This window comes from Thamnophis sirtalis, unplaced genomic scaffold (assembly GCF_051295495.1).
Source record: "Thamnophis sirtalis isolate CommonGarterSnake01/CBP01778 unplaced genomic scaffold, rThaSir2_p1.2 scaffold_13, whole genome shotgun sequence".
NCBI lineage: Eukaryota > Metazoa > Chordata > Lepidosauria > Squamata > Natricidae > Thamnophis > Thamnophis sirtalis.
This window is the reverse complement of record NW_028261393.1, coordinates 49,891,004-49,910,850: the sequence shown is the minus strand read 5'-3', so window position 1 is coordinate 49,910,850 and position 19,847 is coordinate 49,891,004.

Sequence of the window (19,847 nt, the reverse complement as noted above, 5' to 3'; positions counted from 1 at the left end):
ATCCAAAATGTTGTTTGTACAGCTGTTTTCATTACAATAAATGCTATTACCTTGCCTTGCTTATTCCAAGCCTTGTAGACAAGACCGATGAGGCCACTTTAAATCAATGCAAATATAAACAATTTGAAATATCCCTGACCATTTATTTCTGACTTCCTTCAATGGAAAAGCAAACATGGACCCTGAATACTTTCCAGATACGAGAACTGCTACCTGTAGATACTCGACAACATATTCGGGTGGGACAGATAACACAATTCTTGGGCATTGCTCACGGTAGACTAAGCATAAAGCCTTCTTTACGTCAGAAAATAAAGAACACTATGAGTTCAAAGTAAGAAAATTATCCTATGACTTCAGTTAAAAATTTTCAAAAGTTTTGAGTCCTTATTTTTGTTAGCAGGGTTTGCATTAGAGGTTTGCCAGTTGAGGCTCCACAATTACACAGAGACCCTGAAAAGCTCCAATTATGCTTCCATAAACCTTCAAAATTAGTTACCAATGACTAATGATGGGATACAAATGATTAAATATATGATGGAAAGAGAAATGTACCTTCCAATGGAAACAGATCCTGGTGAATTCATATCACTAGAGTTTTCTTGATGACAATATGGAAGTAATTTGTCATTGCCTTTTCTTCTGAGTATTTGTTTTTGGTGGAGTCTACGGAGTTCTTGAATTTGGTTGTTTGGTTGCAGACTAAGTAACATCTTCAGAAGGGTGTGGCATTTGTGTTGTGGCCGGACAGTGGATGGTGGAGCTGGCAGCAGAGTCGGACAGTGAGGAGGTTGGGGAGGAACATGGGCCAGTCCTGGAGTCTGTGTAAGGCTCTGATGAGGGCTCTGTGTCGGAGGCAGAGAGGGGCCCAGGGCCATCTGACAATTATCAGCTACCTTCGGAGTCAGAGATAACTGGGGCTGAAGAACAGCTGGAGCCTGTTCCCAGTGTGCGCATGGACAGAGCTGCCAGAAGACAAGAACAACTAAGAAATCAGGTCGACTTGGGAGTAAAGCCACAGTGGACAGTGAATGGCCCCTCCCATAGGAAATAAAAGAGGAGCGAAAGAGGAGTGGGCTTTGGCAAGAAACAATTTGTCCATTCGTTCATTAGTTCATTTCAGGAGTGTGAAGATCTGTCCGTGAATCTCAGAGATTCTGTGCCCAGTCTTTCCTTGCACAGCACCTCATTTGGAAAATATTTACAGGCAGCTTTCCAAGCTAGATAAGGTCTGTGGTCATAACTTCACCATTGAAGGATTGTTTGCCAGGCTTTTGCTGAATATTAATGAGAGGAATTTGCTTAATAAAAGGGGTTTTGTTTGGAATCTGCTTTATACTTTTTGGGGAAGCCTAGCTCAGAACAGTTTCTCCTTTGCTTATATACTGTTGTTTGATCTGTTAGTGCTAGTCGGGATGTTCTACCCAATACCCCAATCAAAGAACTACCAAATCAGACAAGTAAACAAGCAGTAAAGAGCTAATCAAGAAACTACCAAGGAACAATCAACACCTCCACTTATGTCTTATACCCTAATACTTATATTTTATAAACTTTCATTTATTTTAACAAAACCATCTTGATAGAAAAGGGAAATTAGATAATGATGTGAGTTATGCAGAAAAGGAAATGGTTCTACACTAGCCTTCTTATACTCCAATCCAGTGTTTCTCAAACTTGGCAACTTTAAAACCTGTGGACTTCAACTTCCAGAATTCCACAGGCTGGCTGGGGAATTCTGGGAGTTGAAGTCCTCAGGTCTTAAAGTTGCCAAGGTTGAGAGACACTGCTCTAATGATAATAAAAACTTGGCAATCATCTGGTAGAGGGGCAAAGATTTCCACTATTTATACTGATGGGAGAATGATGAATTGTAGGAGACAAATTAGATTTTTATATCAATTAAGCCTATTAAAGTCACAGCAATTCATTGTGCTTTGAAGCATATAGAAAATCAAAATGGAAAGAATCCCAGGGATGTTCAAACCAATATCGGTTCAGAAAGAAGGCCAAGGAGAAGGAAAAAAATATCAATAGGAGAATAATCAACTATCCTTCGCATGATGGATTAAACAGCATCGTGTTTGAGAAAGAATGAGTGAGAAATATTTTTTGTGTGGGATGAGGAAAGCACAAATGTTTCTGGAGAAACTGTAGGGGAAGGAGAGGCTGAGCCTTCAGGATGGAATCAAGTGAGTAATCAGCCTAGAACTGTTCTGTTCCCACAATGGTCTAAATCAAAACTCCTCTTGAATTCTGTGGATTCTTATCTAGAGCCACTAATTCTGAAAGAAGCTCAGATTTTGCACTGGTCCCAAATAGGGAGATGTAACCCTATTCAGAAGGGGCACGTTGGCTCAGTGGCTAAGACGCTGAGCTTGTTGATCAGAAAGTTCAGCAGTTTGGCAGTTTGAATCCCTAGGACTGCATAACAGAGGGAGCTCCTGTTACTTGTCCCAGTTTTTGCCAACCTAGCAGTTCAAAAGCACGTAAAAATGCAAGTAGAAAATTAGGGACCACTTTTGGTGTGAAGGTAACAATGTTTATTGTGCCTTTGGCATTTAGTCATGCCAGCCACATGATCACAGAGACGCCTTCACACAGCGTTGGATCTTTGGCTTTGAAACAGAGATGAGCTCCTCCTCCTAGATTTGGGATCGACTAGCACATATGTGCAAGGGGAACCTTTATCTTTACTTTAAGCCCATTCAGAACTACAGAAGAACACTCTATAAAATCTTAGAAAGTCCACACATGGAGTACTGCATCCAGTTTTGGTCATAAAAAAAAGATGTTGAGATTCTAGAAAAAGTGCAGAGAAGATTAACCAGAATGATTAGTGGACTGGAGGCTAAAACATACAATGAACGGTTGCAGGAATTGGGTATGGCGAGTCTAGCAAAGAGAAGGACCAGGGGAGACATGATACCAGTGTTCCAGTATTTGAGGGGCTGCCACAGAGAGGAAGGGGTCAAGCAATTTTCCAAAGCACCTGAAGGCCAGTCAAGGAATAATGGATGGAAACTGAACAAGGAAAGATTCAACCTGGAAATAAGGAGAAATTTTCTGACAGTGAAAACAATCAATCCATGGAACAGAAGTAGCCTCTGGAAGTTGTGGGAGCTTCATCACTTGAGACTTTCAAGAAGAGACTGGACTGCCATCTGTCAGAAATGGTGTAGGGTCTCCTGCTTGGGCGGGGGGTTGGACTAGATGACCTACAAGGTCTCTTCCAACTCTGTTAATCTATAATCTGTAATTCTCTAAGGTCTGGGTGATTCAAAAATTTACATTCCCTTGGTTTTGCTAGCTTGAATCTGTTCCTCACCATCCTCAACTTTTTTTGTGTTACTAATAAGTGAGGTTTCATAATGCATCAAAATATTAGTTTTGGCTCAGTTAGGTATTTTATTTGCTTCAAATAATAAACATATAACACATAATGTACACACACACACACACACACACACACGGAAAAAAATTCTCTGTATCTGCTTAATAAAGCATAGTGTAGCCAAGTGAAACATTTCATACCCTTTGCTAAATTTTTCAAGCAACAATAACTTTCTTTCCTCATTAAAACATTGTCATGCATGCTGTGTAGGCAGCTCACAGTTTCAACTCTGATTTTAGATCTTTTTTCCTCTTATTTAAAGGGGGGCGGGAAATCTGAATATTCAGTCCTCTGATACATCCTAGAAGAACAAGTATTATGGTGCCTTATTTGTATGCTGTTCTTTGAGAAACTTTCCTTGGTCTAATTTAATATTGGAGAGCATCACTTGTATATTCTTTGCCATTTTGTTATGGAGGTAATAACTGTTTTATTTATATGGTGCTGCTAATGCAATTGATGCTGGAGGCAATTTCACATTAACACACCACATTAAATTTTCAGGCTGATCTTAACAAGGGAGAAACAAAAGGGGGAAAAAAGGAAAAGGCAGGTGAGGGAACATATTGTCAAGACAACAACACAACACTTTTAAAAAAGTTTCCAAAAAATCGTTATACTTTAATAAGTGTGCAAAATAAAATAAACAAGATAGTTATCTATTATCTTGTCAATTTGACTTCAGATGAAGAGCCACTAATGGCTGGTGCTGACTCTGAGTAAATACATATCTATGGAGATTTCAAGTACATATCTATGGATCATTCAGTTCGAAGAAGCTTCTTGTATGAGAAGCAAAATGTTTTCAAGGAAAAAACCCAAGAAAATCCAGTTGTCTTTTGGAAAAGCACCTTTGGGAGTAGCTACATATATAGACCTTCTCCACAATGAGCTTCTCTCCAGCCAGGAGAAAGACCAATGATAGTCTGCCCATGGGCATCAGGTCTGCTAACAGTGTAGACATCATGGGATTGAGTCCATCCACTTTGCTACTGGCAATTCTCTTCTTATTTCTTCTACATTTTTTTGCCAACATTACAGCCTTTTCTAGAGAGCTGGGCCATCACATGAAGTTTCTGAGATATCCTAAGATGAGCCTAGTCATTTGTTCCTCAACTGAGAACTCTAGATTAGGTTTGGAGCCAAACGATACATCTTATGTTGGGTGAATGCTTGCCCTGTCCAAGGGCATAAGATTGTAGGCTACCTCTCACAAATGTAACTAGAAATACAGCAGCCAGTTTGGTCACCACATTACAAAAAAAAAGATGTTGAGACTTTGGGGAAAAAAAGTGGAAAGAAGAGCAACTAAGATTATTAAAGGCCTGGTGACAAGAATATACGAAGAATAGTTGCAGGAATGTGGGTATGGGTATAGTCTAGAGAAAAGATGGACTAAGGGAGACATGAGAGCAGTATTTCAATATTTGAGGTAAGGTGGCAGGCTGAACCAAGGTAGGCCTCAAGCCTGAACCAGACTAGCGTATCATGATATTAAGCTTTAACTGTTCATATAGGTTTGCTTTTAGGACATAGTGCGGTTAGACACGGGTTAGAAGGAAGTCTGCACATGAAATATGCTGAAGCGAAGCATCTATTTCAGCCCATTTGCTGGCTTGGCTGTTAATCCCCCCTGAAATCCGGACCCTTCCCACTCTCTTGGCCTTCCGTAACTCTGTTAAGATCTGGCTGTTCTGGCAGGCCTGGGGCTGTTGATCTTGACTGAACTTCAGCCCCATTAAAACTGAGTGTGTGTTGTGTTTTGTTTTTAGGTTCTGTCTTGTATTTTTAAATCTTTTTTTAAATATTTTTAAACTGCTTTTATGTAAGCTGCCCAGAGTCCTTTGGGATTGGGCGGCATACAAATCTATTAAAATTGACAAATTGACAAAATCTGTTTGGTAGACACACATTGTCAGTTCCTCAAAATATGAGCTATGCATGACCCATGTATTATGACATCCTATAGACATACTTCCTGTAACTCAAGGGCAAAACTTGAGGAGTGTTTCCAAAACTAACGGATGACTATAGCTCAAAGCGATAAACTATATAAGGAATTTCCTGACTTTCACTCAGGGTTCAGACCATTGTTTTCCAAACCTGCGCAAATAAACTTTCCTTCTCTGAAGAGCTGGCTTGTGTGTTCTGTCATTTTCTACAACAGAGGGACTACCACAAAGAAGAGGGGACCAATTTATTTTCCAAAGAACCAGAAGGCAGGACAAGAAGCAACGGATGGAAACTAATCAAGGAGAGAAGCAACCTGGAATTAAGGAGAAACTTCCTAACGTTGAGAACAATTGACCAGTGGAACTGCTTGCCTCCAGAAGTTGTGGGTGCTCCATCACTGGAGGTTTTTAAGAGGAAATTGGACAGCCATTTGTCTGAAGTGATATAAGTTCTCCTGCTTGAGCAGGGGGCTGGACTAGAAGACCTCCAAGGTCCCTTCCAGCTCTGATTGACTGACTGACTGACTGATTGATTGAGTGTTTTTTCCACCCCACTAACCCATTTTTTTTTGTCTTTTCCTTACAGCTGTGATCTGCCTATTTTAAAGTACACATTTTGTCTGTTTCCCATTTTCAAAAACCAAGGCATCATGTTTATTGATTTTCAGCATTTATTATTCATGTTTATAGGCCATCTGACTCCATCATAATTCTGGACAATGTTCAATATAAAGCAATTTTAAACAGTACAATAGAAATACAAATGATACAGGAAGGAAACATCTGGAAAACATTAACCAACAGATTCTGACAAAGCAACCAATCATGGCTCTGCAGGGAGCGCAGGATGAGGTTCCGATGTCTGTGAAAACGTGACTCATGGGCAGATGACACTTGGAGTTTATGGCTTACTCTTCTCCTAGAAATCACTAACTGAGATCAGATCTGGAGATTGGGGTAGAGGGGAAGGACTTTGACTTAATATGAGCCTGCCTCTCTCCATTTTTCTTTATCTCATTGTTGTCGCCATGTGCTTTTTAGAAGATTGAATCACAGGGAGATCAATAGGTTACCAGGAAGAAAGAGAACTAAGCAATTAGTTCTAAGAGAAGGGGCGCAGCAGCTAGGATTTTCGGAAGCAGCCTCCGCGAGGCCATTCCACATGGATGGCAGGTACATGTGGGGCCCCGTGGAGCAATTCCCCCTCCCTTTGCTCCCCAGGAAATGGTGGGGACCAGCTGCACATGCATTTAAATATTTTTGGGGAGGGCTTATTTTCAGGGGAGGGTAAACAGGGTAGCGATAGACATTTTCGATTCAACAGAGACATTTTCTATTCAAGCGATAGACATTTTCGACATGGTCATAAGTGGAAGACACCCTGTATGCATTTTCTTGAAAGATCCTTTTTGCAACCAGCATATTTTCTTTAGGACATTTTGCTCCCCTTAAAAAAGTCCTCCTGGAAAACAAACAGGTAGATCCCACAGTGTAATGGGAAAAAAAGAAGCAGATAGAGGGTGGCACCCCTAAGCTCTATGGAGGGGAAAACGGGGAGAGATAGCAATTATGTATATTTCTGTAAGCTGCCGTTTGTATTGCACACAGAGAGAAAATTGGAGAGTCTGCTTCAACTCCCTTAAAATATGCAAGCAAAGGAAAGCAAATAGAGAGGGCAGGCAGCTATTGATTGCCAACCAGCACTGTGCAGGATTTGGAGATTAACAGGATGTGCCTGCACTGCCTGATAGGAGGCCGTGAGCAGAGAGCAGCTCAAAAATTGATGATCTACAAACAAGAGGAGTGAAGAGACCTCAAACAGGGACAGGGGAGAAAAGTTTGAAGACTAAGAAAGAGGAGAGACACTTTGGAGGAAGTTTTTTGAATGTCTAGTCCAGGGGGCGGAAACCTTAAACACTCAAAGAGCCACGAAGGTCCTAACCGGAAGTCTCCCCCCCCCCCCCGTTCAATTCTGGAGCCAACTGGAAGTCCGGTTCTCCCACCATAGAGTCTTCTCCTAGCACAGCATCCTTTTTCAGCTACCTGTCCTAACCAAAAGCCCTATCAATTATGGAGCTGACCGGAAAACCCACCCCCTGCCGTAGAGTCTCCTCCTGGCGCGCCCTGCTTCCCCCCTCTCCAACCGGAAGCTCCTCTCAAAATTGTGCCGAATGGAGACAGGGAGACGCAGAAGAGGGATGAAAGAGCCACATGCAGCTCCAGAGCCATGGGTGTCCGACCCCTGGTCTAGCCACAGGGCCATGTCTCTCCTAATATGTAACTGCTGGGTTTTTCACGGCACACACATCCTCGCTTACTGCATGAAAACATTTCTCCAATTTCCCACAAACAGATAAATTATACATGAACCAAACACACTGGATTCTCACAAAGGAAGCCTAGGTTATAATTGAACCCAGTGTCAGCGTTCCAAGTATCATGTAGAATTAAATCAGAGTCCAAGGCAAAACGATCCTTAAAGTTCCAATTTAATAAATCAGACATCTTAGCACATCTGTGTAATCCCATTTCTCTCAAGAGCTTCCCGGGATTCCACCCAGTTAAAAGTTCATGATCTTGTCCCCACACCCACAAATCCATCACATGGTCCAATTTTCTTCTTCCACGCTGTCATCTCCACCCAGCTGCTTCCGGTCAGGTGTAAAAGTACCAAGACAAAAGATGACCTTGGTCTTCTAGAAAAGAATGACAACAACACATTCCACAATCCTACTCCTTTCTATTCCCCCCTCCCATGAACTATACTAATGAAACAGCATAATGAATAAGAGAAAGTGTGGCAGGCCAAAATTCTAAAAGGAATATAAATGCAGGCCTGACACCCAGCATGTGAGAAGACAGATGCTAGGTCTTTCACTGACCTGCTTAAACATCTTGCATGTGAGACAATCTAAATTGTAATCAGCATTTTACAAATCTCAGACAGCAAGGCACAGTCTCGTCTGCTTTAAAGTAGCATCTTGCTTCTGGTTTCAAAGATACCGACATCCTTTTGGAAAATGAAAATCAGGACTATCTTTTGAAGTTTAAAAGGTCTCTCTCTCTTTTGTTGTTAAAAGTCATTTGGGGATACAATACACTACAATACAAGCCAGAAGTGCATAGGACTCATTGAACTGATTTCAATATTTATTTATTTGTTTGTGTATTCATTTATTTCTATCCCACTTATTATTATTTTTACAAATAACACAAGGTGACAAGCATAGCCAAACATCTACCCACTTCTATTTTCCCTGCATTAGCAACACCATGAGATGGGTTGGGCTGAGAGAGAGGGACTGGCCCAAAGTCACCCAGCCAGAGTTTATGCCTAAAATGGAACTAGAACTCACTGTCTCCTGGTGATTGGCCCCAAGTCACCCAGGCATATTTCATGCCTATGATGGAACTATAACTCACTGTCTCCTGGTGATTGTCCCCAAGTCACCCAGCCAGATTTCATGCCTATGATGGAACTAGAACTCACTAGCTCCTGGTGATTGGCCCAAAGTCATCCAGCCAGATTTCATGCCTATGATGGAACTAGAACTCACTGGCTCCTGGTGATTGGCCCCAAGTCACCCAGGCATATTTCATGCCTATGATGGAACTAGAACTCACTGTCTCCTGGTGATTGGCCCCAAGTCACCCAGGCATATTTCATGCCTATGATGGAACTATAACTCACTGTCTCCTGGTGATTGTCCCCAAGTCACCCAGCCAGATTTCATGCCTATGATGGAACTAGAACTCACTAGCTCCTGGTGATTGGCCCAAAGTCATCCAGCCAGATTTCATGCCTATGATGGAACTAGAACTCACTGGCTCCTGGTGATTGGCCCCAAGTCACCCAGGCATATTTCATGCCTATGATGGAACTAGAACTCACTGTCTCCTGGTGATTGGCCCCAAGTCACCCAGGCATATTTCATGCCTATGATGGAACTATAACTCACTGTCTCCTGGTGATTGTCCCCAAGTCACCCAGCCAGATTTCATGCCTATGATGGAACTAGAACTCACTAGCTCCTGGTGATTGGCCCAAAGTCATCCAGCCAGATTTCATGCCTATGATGGAACTAGAACTCACTGGCTCCTGGTGATTGGCCCCAAGTCACCCAGCCAGATTCCATGCCTATGATGGAACTAGAACTCACTGTCTCCTGGTGATTGGCCCAAAGTCACCTAGCCAGATGTCATGCCTATGATGAAACTAGAACTCATAGCCTCCCACTTTCTGGTGCCTTAACCACCAGACCAAACTGGCTCAGATTCATCAGCATAATGACAAGTAATTATTCTTTTCCCCATCATCTTTCCAGCACTATTTGCAACATGCTTCCCTCTCCTGCAGATCACCCATTTCTCCTCTCTCTCGTTTCCTTATGCCTGGAAAACTCCAATGTCTCTACTTAAACAAACTGCAGACTTACAGAGTAGCCTGTCTTTCACTTGAATGTCACCGAAAAAACCTCTTTGTCAAGCAGAATGATGGCTCCTTATTTCTCTCCCTTCTTTAATATGACATGTATTGTTCAGCTCCATTTGCTGGTGATTTTTTTAAATATATATTTTAAGGGCTTCCGTCACCTGCCTTAGCAGAAAAGCCCCGAAGGAAAATAAAAATTCATATTACTGCATATTAAAATGATGGTTGCCGTTATGCAGAGATTGGAACATAATGTGCTTTGGGGGTGGGTGGGGGTGGGGGGAGTACATGCAAGTCCTAGTATGGAAAAATGTTGATCTATAATTACAATAGAGACAGACTGAGTAGCTAAAGCATGTTGCTGCAACTTCGCAAGGAGGACTCTATATATATTTGTTCTAGCACTTCTCCCTATGCAAAGCACTTTTATAAAAAAAAAAAATTCCCTGCGTTCTGCTTGCTAACACCCCTGCAAAGCTGTTTGGGTTTTTTAAATTTAAGATGACAAAAATAAGGACTGGGTGCACGTAGTAGGATCCATATCACAGCAACCATACCCTGACCTACACACTTTTATTGTATTCTGTTTATAGACTCTTGAGGAAACATAAATGGTTATGCTTACAGATATATTCAAAGTGTGATTTGTGAGAATGAGAGCAGAGAGTTCATTGGTGTATCAGAAATTCATAACCTTTTCAGTTCCAGTATACATCCATCCATCCATCCATCCATCCATCCATCCATTCATCCATCCATCTTTTTCTCTCTCTCTTTCTTTTTTTCTTTCTCTCTCTCTCCTTCCCTCCCTTTTTCTTTCTTTCTCAAGAGAAAAAAGAAATAAATCTTTCTTTTCTTTCTTTTTCTCTCTCTCCTTCCTTCCTTCCTTCCCTTCCTCCCTTTTTCTTTCTTTCTCAAGAGAAAGAAAAAGGAAATAAATCTTTCTTGTCTTTCTTTTTCTCTCTCCTTCCTTCCTTCCTTCTCTTCCTTCCTTTTTCTTTCTTTCTCAAGAGAATAAAAGAAAAAAGAAAGAAATCTTTTTCTTTTTTCTCTCTCTCCTTCCTTCCTTCCCTCTCTTTATTCTTTATTTCCTTCCTTTCTCTTTCTTTCTTTCTTTCTTCCTTTCTTTCTTCCTTTCTTTTTTTTCTCTCTCTCCTTTCTTCCGTACTTCCTTCCTTCCCTTCCTTCCTTTTTCTTTATTTTTTTTCTTTCTATCTAGCTATCTTTCTTTCTTTTTCACATTCCCTTCCTTCCTTTGATTTTTGAGATAGAACAGATAGGCGAGAAGATTGAATATGCCTTCAGCTGCTCTGAAGACTCAATCCACCACCTAGTATGTGCCATGAAGGTTTTTGTGTTTTCTTTTCCTAGCTATATATCTGCTGCTACGACTGATAACTTATTGCCACTACGTATCTGATAATCCAAGATGATGACCATCTAGGAGAAAGGCAGCTCTGCAAGATTGCTGATAGAAATAAGGAAGATACACAGGACCTTGGAGAGCAACTACAAAGATAGAAGATGCACTCTCAATACTGGTTTGAAGGAACTGGTATAGGTTCCTTCCTTCATTTACAAACCATCATTGTTGCTTGTTACAGTCATCAGGTTTTGCAAGCAGTCTGCAGGGTTGAAGGCAGAAAATTATGGTGTAGAATCAGTGGTGGGATTCAATTTTTTTTACTACTGGTTCTATGCACGTGACTTGGTGGGCATGACACCAATGCACGTGGCAGGGGAAGGATACTGTAAAATCTCCATTCCCTCCCCACTCCAGGGGAAGGTTACTGCAAAATCCCCATTTCTTCTCAATCAGCTGGGATTTGGGAGGCAGAGAATAGATGGGGGCGTGGCCAGTCAGAGGTGGTATTTACTGGTTCTCCAAACTACTCAAAATTTCAGCTACTGGTTCTCCAGAACTGGTCAGAACCTGCTGAATACCACTTCTGTGCAGAATGTCCTAAAGTTCCTTTGATTCCCTACTTTAGAAATAAAGAATTCCCTTGGTCCTGGTCTATGCATTCAGTGGGAATATATTACTAAAACCAACTCTGGTTTGCAAGTTAATTCCAAAGTGTTTGTTATCCCCAAGAGAGTAATGGTGGCCGAAGAAGAAATGAGAGTTATATAGATTTCAATATATCCTCCTTGAAAACAATAGGAGCCACCTTCTCTTACCCTGGTTCAAACGTAAAGTAAGCTCTCACATTCCAAAATAAACAATGATCATGTATCATGCCGTCTCAGTTCTAACTATGATGTGTGGAATGCATTAAGCCGCACAAACACTAAGCAGCAACTAAGTCTTTTTGAGTGAGAAAGAATAGAGTGGATTTGCAACACCGACGTGTCATCTTATTTAAATCAAATCCCAGATTTGTGTTCTTTAAAACACACACACACACACATTCCCTGCACACACAGTTGAGAAACACTTCACTCAGAATGCTTAAAAATAGTCTGGGGTAATAATTAAAGGGAAGTGATTACCACACACCTTCCTTCCACTGATATATCTCTGTATGCTAAGTGTGGCAGTTATATCCTGAAATATTATGAAATTAAGAAACTTCTAAAGTGACTGCAATTGGCAGATGTAAGAAAATTGAGCAATGCAGAGACGTTTTCCGATTCCCGAAGAATGAACATAAAATGAAAAAGATGGCAATCATTGAGGATGGATAAATCAAGTGTTCTGTTTAGTTGAGGCTATCCAGGGAAAGGAGGGAGGCATGTCTTATTCCGTATCAGATTAAGGGGGTTGGGGAACAAAACTAGGTCAGTATTACATCTTTTGAATGGCAGCAGCTATTCAGGCTGTCACACAGAAGATCTTCATCTGTTGCCTGATCTGGTCATCTGTGTTCTTTGTCAATGAACACTTTTTTTAAAAAAAAAATCTGCTTCAAAATGCCCTCTGGAAGATAATAGGAATAGGTAAAGCTGTTTCGTACCCAAGAAAAAATGGGTAGCATTTCTCATCTACCACGGTATAATTCATTGGGTTTCCAAGGACCTAATTAGTGCTTTTCTCCCAAGGTTTGCAAATCAGTCAAAGTTATCAGGGGTGATAATACACTTCATAAGAAATAAGGCCACTAATCTTCTCTCTTTATTTGCCATCCTGTATATCTTCGACTGATACACAAAGATGTTGAGACTCTAGAAAGAATGCAGAGAAGAGCAACAAAGATGATTACGGTACTGGAGGCCAAAACATATGAAGAATGGTTGTAGAAATTGGATATGTCTTGTTTAATGAAAAGAAGGACTAGGGGAGACATGACAGCAGTGTTTAGATATCTCAGGTCTGCCACAAAGAAGAGGGAGTCAAACTATTCTCCAAAGCACCTGAAGGCAGGACAAGAAGCAATGGGTCAAGGAGAGAAGCAACTTAGAATTAAGGAGAAATTTCCTGACAGTTAGAACAATTAATCAGTGGAACAATTTACCTCCAGAAGTTGTGAATGCTCCAACACTGGATGTTTTTAAGAAGATGTTGGATAACCATTTGTCTGAAGGGTTTCATGCCAAAGCAGAGGGTTGAACTAGAAGGCCTCCGAGGTCCCTTCCAACTATTCTATTCCCTTCTATTGAAAACTCAAGACAAGTCTTTAATTCTTTTTAATGAACAAATTAGTCTTCTAGCAGTCATTTGCAACCCCAGATTTCTGGTCAACAAGTATCGTCAATCATCACTAACCATTAGACATTCTGGATGAGGATGAAGGGTGTTGTGATACAAAACATAGGAATGACATCAGCCAAGTATATTTCAATGTCATTGCAATCTTTTATGTTTAGATTCTTCTCCTGCCCTCAGGTGCAGGAGAATAGTTTGACTCCCTCTTCTTTGTTGGCAGCCCTTGAGATATCGGAAAACTGCTATTATGTCTCCCCATGTCCTTCTTTTCATTAAACTAGACATACCCAGTTCCAGCAATTGTTCTTCATATGTTTTATCCTCCAATCACCTAATCATCTTTGTTCCTCTTCTCTGCACTCTTTCTAGAGTCTCCACATCTTTTTTTTTACATCGTGGTGACTAAAACAGGATGCAGTATTCCAAGTGTAGCCTTCCCAAGGCATTATAAAGTGGTAACACTTCATGTGATCTTGATTATATCCCTCTATTTATGGAGCCTAGAGCTATGTTGGCTTTTTTGGCAGCTGCAGCACACAGCTGGCTCATATTTAAATCATTGTCCACTAGGATCCCTCTCACCAATGGTGGGATTCAATTTTTTTTACTACCGGTTCTGTGAGTGTGGCTTGGTGGGCCTATCTTGGTGGGTGTGGCAGGGGAAGGATACTGTAAAATCTCAATTCACTCCCCACTCCAGGGGAAGGTTCAAAATCCCCATTCCCTCCGGATCAGCTGGGACTCGGGAGGCAGAGAATAGATGGGGGCAGGACCAATCAGAGGTTGTATTTACCAGTTCTCCAAACTACTCAAAAATTCCACTACCAGTTCTCCAGAACTGGTCAGAACCTGCTGAATACCATCTCTGCCTCTTACAGTTAGAATGTGCAAAGCTTTGAAATGAACTTTGCTTCCAAGATTCTTTACAAGAAACATCCCTCTGAATGTTCTCCTGGCTTCTAAAAAGAAAGACAAGATTGTCCATTGCTTCACTTCTTGTTCTTTCTGAGGCTTCCTTTAATTGTCTGGCAGGAGATATTGTCCATGCATGCTGGAGAAACCTTCAAGAGCATCAAAAAACCCACTTCAACTAGAATAATCATGTCGTGTTGCATCTTCTCGAGACAAACTACTGGCTCTTTGCCAATTTTCAGGCACCCATTGCTGGACTGTAGGCAATTGCCAGTTACAAGGATTTGCTTTCAGTGGCTTTCAACTTAGACTGAATAAGACTATTGGTCCAAAGAGTGGAATTAAATATACAAAATAGCAGAGAGAGAATATTTATGTGGCTTCCATGTGCTGCTCAGCCTTCAAAGTGACAGATGGACTTCATGGATACTCTGAACTCTTAGCAGAAATTTCATCCCAATTTAGAACTACATTAGAAATATATATTTTTTTAAAAAAATTGCAATGACTAGACCGGGCATGTGAATTTGAATTTATCTAGTTTCCCAATGCCTGCCTTTAGACACAACTACACAATCTGACTGAAATGGGAATTATGACTTTTTTTAACATAATGAAACACTGAAGGGGGATTTTGAACACATGCTAGCTGAGCTCTTATAGATCTCATTAACATATGTCCCATATAGTTCAGCGTCTGTAAGAGCTGTAAAGCATTTAAAATTGTAATATTTTTTTTATATATATAAAGAGGGAGGCTGGGAGTTTTCAGATTGCTTAATGCTTGCATCTATTTAAATGATGAGAATGTCGGATGAAGCTTTTCCGGATAGATATGGAACCTCGTGAATAAAATGCCAGGAGATTTGGTGACAGAACTCTTAAAGTCCCACCGTGACCAGTTTGATGTATCGTTTGAGGATATTGTATCTGTGTGTCTATCCGTGATGATTTCAATGCTATTTTCCTAGACAGAAAGATGAAATGTTGCTAGGACACCATCTGATTCTATTGCTATGGTTATTGCTCAACATCTGCTCCCTGGGATAAACACAAATCACCTGAAACAATGAGATCTTCTGCAGTGCATTGGGCATTCGGGTTGATGCAATAGGTTATACCTGTTCCTGGGTTTTGGATCTCAGAAATCTTGAAAAATTCCCCTTGAGAGGTGATACTGCCTCATATCCCATAGTAATAACACTGAAACTTCCTTCCTTCTTTCTTTCCTTCCTTATTTATTTCTCTCTCTCTTTCACTTTCTCCCTTCCCTTCCTTTTCTTTCCTTTCCTCCTTTCCTTTCCCCTTCCTTCCTTCTTTCCTTCATTCCTTCCTTCTTTCCTTCCTTCCTTCTTTCCTTTCTTTTTCTTTTTTCTTCCTTTTCTTTCTGTCTTTCTTCTTCTTCTTCTTCTTCTTCTTCTTCTTCTTCTTCTCTTCTTCTTCTTCTTCTCCTCCTCCTCCTCCTCCTTTTCCTTCTCCTCCTCCTCCTCCTCCTCCTCCTCTTCCTCTTTTTCTTCTCCTGTTCATGTATTTATCAGTTATGTCTAACTTTTATCTGGATCCTCAAGGCTGCTGCATTTTATCCCCACAACGACGACAACAAAGATCTTCAAAAATAGGTTGGTTGAAAGACAATAAGTCACCCTGTCAGTTCTATGACCGGATTTTGGATTCCTATTTCAAGTCTAAAGGCTTAATTATTAGCTCATTAACCATTTTGCAGGACTTTCCAGAAGACAAATCTGTGGTTTGGAAAATGACTTGGAACCATCCAGTTTCAAGGTTAAGAATGAAAGAAAGGATAGCAGAGATTTGCCCATTAGCAATTTTAAACCTGAGTCCAAAGGAAACATTGCTCAGATCAAAGTCTCTGGTTGTTGTTTTTTTCCTACTATGGTAATGTTCATTTAAATGATAAGGCTTATTTATAAATAAGACTAGGAAAAAATTGTATGTGTTTCATCAGCATAATTTCACCTCTCTTGGTTAGTGAAGTAGGAAATGTACATTTTTTGTTGTTGTTTTCATCAGTTCACAGTTTCTTAGAGAAGTTTACAACTAAATATACATGCGTGCATCTAAGGGGCTAGAAGAGACTTCTCGGGAAATAACAACTGAATGAAAAACTGCTGGTGACCTTCTACCGCTGCACCATAGAGAGTATTTTAACTTACTGCACCTGTGTATGGCTTGCCAATTGCACAGTGGCAGATAGGACAACACTCCAGAGGGTTAATGTCATTGGTTGCCCTCTTTGAAAGAGCTCCCGCTGCCCTAAGAAAGCTCAAAACATCCTTAAAGATCCATCTCATCCTGGGCACCCTTTTTGGAACTATTACCATCTGGCAGACGGTACAGGATAATAAAAACAAGGACATACAGGCTGAAAAACAGCTTCTATCCCGGAGTAACTATATTGAATTCTACTATATAGTATAATATTAATGCAGTATCAGGGGTTTTCAATTCAATTGTATAGAACTTGAAGGATGTGTGTTTTTTGTTTTATTTTTTATAGTTTTCCTATGTACGATGTACACCAAAGATGGCATTTAATTTTGTTGTACGAGGTGCAAGGACAATAAAGTAAACCAAACTAGAAGAAGCAGGAAGAAATACATAAAGAGGACACTATAAGACTATCTGTACATTGCTTATTGCCCTTGACTTTATCTTTCCTAAATATTCATCCATTCCACCTGCTCTGCACCCACAGAATTGCTCTCAACCATGAAAAAAAAAAGTTTGTGATTTCAATCTATCAGTGCTCACTGCTGGATAATTTATAATTGTTCTGTTGCAATAAAATAAAAAGAAAATAACTTTAGAAGCAATAAAAAAGGAGATTAATTAACCCATTTATCACAATACACCAAACAAGCCAATGATTTTTGTAATTATCAAAACAACTCAATTTTTTGCTTTGGTACCCAAACTTGTTTGAGCAACTGAAATGAAAATCATCAGAATTACTTACAATACACTGGCTACCAATGCATGACAAAATTAAACTGTTACAACCAATTAATTGAACTTAATAAAGCTTTTAAAATATTTTTTTTTGTTTATTAACATTCCTGTGGGGTTAATGATGTAGTCCCGCAATGATTAGGAGGAACAGAATAGAAAAAAAAAGAACAAATTATATTAGCTATGTGTTAGGAAATCCAATATGACTTTTAGTAGATAATAAATCATTCACAAAAGCAATCCATTGGACGCATTAAATTTATTTATTTGCATGGGTTTTATCATTAACCAGTCCCATCCTTCTCCAAATCTGCAATACGAGAATGTAGGAACGTGGCTCTAATATTGCCCTAGACTTCCAAAAAATTCCTCACTCTCTGAAAGAGATTCCTGCTCCTTTTGCTTGTCCCAGGAAAAGACAGAATTTTGAAGAAGCATCTCACTGCATGTATTTTACATAGTACATAAATTAGCTGATAATTTCTACTTTCTCTCTCTCTCTCACTCACTCACTCACTCACTCACTCACTCACTCACTCACTCTGTTTCTCTCTGTCTGTCTCTCTGTGTGTCTCTCTCTCTGCGTCTCTGTCTGTCTGCCTATCTGTCTAACTCTCTCTCTGTGTTTCTCTCTATCTCTATCTCTCTTGTCTGACACTCTGTGTGTGTGTGTGTGTCTCTCTCTCTCTGCGTCTCTGTCTGTCTGTCTATCTGCCTCTCTCTCTCTCTCACACACACACACACACAAACACACACACACACTGTCTGTTTCTCTCTCACTCTCTCTCTCACTCTCTCTCTCACTCTCTCTCTCACTCTCTGTCTATCTGTTTGTCTATCTGTCTCCCTCTGTATGTCTCTCTCTCTCTGCGTGTCTGTCTGTCTGTCTGTGTGTGTGTGTGTGTGTGTGTGTGTGTGTGTGTGTGTGTGTGCATACACCGCACACAAATATATCATTTTCCTCTTGGACCACTTTCTGGATGGCCCACTGACCATTGATTTCTGGAGCTACAGGGTTCCCCAAATAAAAGCTCAATTTTATTGCAAGCACATTCGGGCATTTTGAAAGGCGAGTTGACCATCTCTTATGCTTAGCAAAGTCAGTGCAAAAATACCCATAGCTCTTACCCTCCCCCCCCCCAACTGAGTGATTTAAAAAGTCAGAGGGGGGGGGGGGAACGCCTAGGATTTCTTCACAAGTTGATATTCACCTAGTCATTTCTGCACTTGCTGGATAAGTCTTTGGCCATTAATTGAATTGACCTGGCCAAGTGTGATTAGACACACAAGGAATTTGTCTGGGACATGGCAGCTCTCAGTGCACATGGCAAGCACACAGTATAGTAATAACACCACCAATAAAAGTGGGGCATACAAAAGATTATAAGAAAGGCAAATAATAATATTGCAGCCACACTACATGGGTAAAGTATATATATAGATGTGCGTCTCATTCAGAGCCACCAGATCTTATTTGAAGTGACTGGGTCAAAACTACCTAGCAAACTGTAGTTCCAATATTGGAATGATCTTTATTTAAGTACAGCTCCTGAGCTCCTTGCAATCTCTCCATTGAGATCTTGACCTGCCTGGCATGCAGTGGCATAGAAGAAGGCTTAGGGTCTAACCATAAGGAATAAATCTTTAGAGACACCAGGACTTCATTGCAAAGATTTTGACTGCAGACAATATGACAGTTTTAAAGTATTTATAGGCTGTTTCACAGATGGAAACAGCAGTGAGCTGTTAACTAAAACCATTTGCTGTATGTTTGATCAATACCCAGAAAATTAAAAAGACAGAGGTCAATGGTGTTTTTTCCCCCCATTATTATGATGGAAACGACATAGGTAATATCTGCAAAAAATGAAACCAGTTAATTTTTCAATGGAAAAATCAGCCAGCAATTGTTTTCTGGAAATAGGGAATGCCCTTCCACTAAAAAGCTTATCTTAAAAATAACAGCAGCTTAGATCTATATTATCTGCTTCGGCAAGTTAATGTATACTTTGCATGAGATACAGAGCAGATATATCTAGCGCATTAGCTAACTCAAGGTCTGTTTAACCAATGTGGCTACATAAACCACAATTGTACAGTCACAATTCATGTGACATTCTACGCCACCATTCTAAGCATTTTCAGTGACACTCAACCTGGAAGCACCTCAGTTATTATTATTTATTTTTTAATATTTTTATTATACAGGTTTTTTTCCGTTTTACATCACAGTTTCAGCTTCGCAACAGCAATATACTGGTTGAATCCACATTTTTTTTTACAATATACATACTATTATGCCTCCTAGTTGCAACCATTTAGGTCCTTTTTTTAATATATAGTATCATATTCGTAACTATTGTTTCCATATTCCTAACATAAATCTCTACATATTTATCATTCTAAATATTTGATTTTACATTTTTATGTCATCTTACCATAATGTTGTTTACAGTAAATATTCTTCTATTTATCATTGTGCTTAGGCTTATTTCTAATTTCTAGTTTGTTCATCGACTTTCATCGTAAATTTTCTAATCT